The sequence below is a fragment of the Salvelinus sp. IW2-2015 genome, linkage group LG2, assembly GCF_002910315.2.
Source record: "Salvelinus sp. IW2-2015 linkage group LG2, ASM291031v2, whole genome shotgun sequence".
In the NCBI taxonomy this organism is placed as follows: Eukaryota; Metazoa; Chordata; class Actinopteri; order Salmoniformes; family Salmonidae; genus Salvelinus; species Salvelinus sp. IW2-2015.
Genome location: NC_036839.1, coordinates 36,249,320 through 36,250,870, shown reverse-complemented (window position 1 = coordinate 36,250,870; position 1,551 = coordinate 36,249,320). Strand labels below are relative to the sequence as shown.

The 1,551-nt window shown below is 45.7% G+C and overlaps 1 protein-coding gene across 1 annotated transcript in view; it reads right to left on the bottom strand.

Annotated features, from left to right (window-relative positions):
- The window catches only part of LOC111971641 (unconventional myosin-XVI-like), a 26,491-nt gene that overhangs the window by 7,310 nt on the left and 17,630 nt on the right, over positions 1 to 1,551 (bottom strand). The window lies entirely within an intron of this gene.

The following is a 1,551-nucleotide window of genomic DNA, read 5'->3' as shown; positions in this document are numbered from 1 at the left end:
CATAGCAGTCTACTCCAGCTCTCTTATGCTAATTATAGTCCCACGTCTTTTCCTCTCCATCTGTATTACAGTATTACTTTCTCTCTCTGCAATGTCTCTCTCTGTCTTTCTCTCTTGTCTTCCGTCTTCTTCTCGTCTTTCTCTCTCTCTTCTCTCGCATGTCCTCTCTCTGGTCTTTCTCTCTGCCTGTCTCTCTCTGTCTTTCTGCTCTCGTGCATGTCTTGCTGCTGCTTCTCTTCGTGCTTCTGTCATGTCTCTTCTCTGTCTTCTCTCTCTCTTCTCGTCTTTCTCTTGGGTGGATCGAATTATTCATCCTTCTCTCATGTCTTTCTCTCTCCAGCCTTCGTTCTCTTTCTCTCTCTGCAATTTCTCTCTCTGTCTTTCTCTCTCTGCCTGTCTCTCTCTCTGTCTTTCTCTCTCTGCATGTCTCTCTCTACATGTCTCTGTCTTTCTCTCTCTGTCTTTCTCTCTCTGTCTTTCTCTCTCTGTCTTTCTCTCAATCTGCCTGTCTCTCTCTGTTCCTCTCTCGATCTCTCAGACGGCCACCTGCTTATCATCCAACCGTGGATCATTCTCTCTCTGCTGGTTCACTCAATCTGAGCTTCATCGATCAGTTTATCTGAAGGCAGTTTTGAGAGCAGTGCCCTGTAAAAGGCTTGTACCGGATACTGAAAACCCAGCAGGAACGAAGAGGAACTTCAGGAGGATTTGGTCTCTCTCCCCGTGTTTCATCAGAACAGCTGTGTGCCACTGATATCACACTTTGAGCTTTAAAAGAAAGCCTTCCTCTGTCGACAGCGAAAGTAACTTCATTGAGCTTATGTTGTGCTGTCTGAAGTTGGAATCCATCAACAGTACTTTGCTAGTTATTATATCATTAAGCAGGTGATGGCTGCAGTCTCTGATTTATCACACAGGCCTTACTTGTATCAACGAACACATTGCCTAAAAGATGACATCACGCTGTAATATGCAATAACAAAAATGTACTCGCACACTCTTTCTTTCTCCCTCTCTCGCCTCTCTCCCTCACTCACCTCTCTCCCTCACTCACCTCTCTCCCTCACTCACCTCTTCATATAACATTACCCTGATGCTGTGTCTGAACAATGAGTTGGCACCACCTGTGTTGGCTCATTACAATGTGTTTGGAGGCGCCTGCAATTAAACACATTCTCAATAACAAGCTGAGCAGAACTGTGGTAAGTGCATTCACGTGTTTGGGTTTGTGGCACGTATGTGCATCTCTCTCTGTTCCTCTCTCTCTCTGTTCCTCTCTCTCTCTAATTTAATATGTTACACGGGAAGCCAAATAGTTTCCCTGTGTGCTCGGTGGCTTTGCAGGGAACAGCCATAACTCCTTGAGCACATTTCATTTACTTTTGTCATCCTGCTGGCTGCTTGTACTAGGAGAGGAGAGGAGCAAATTCTCTCCTTAATTACCCCTGGGATACAACCTGCTAGTCCCTATCAATATGGACCATCACACACTCATTCCCCCTTCTCAGAGAGCGAGGAAGGGAAGAGAGAAAGGAAGGGAAGAGAGAGAGG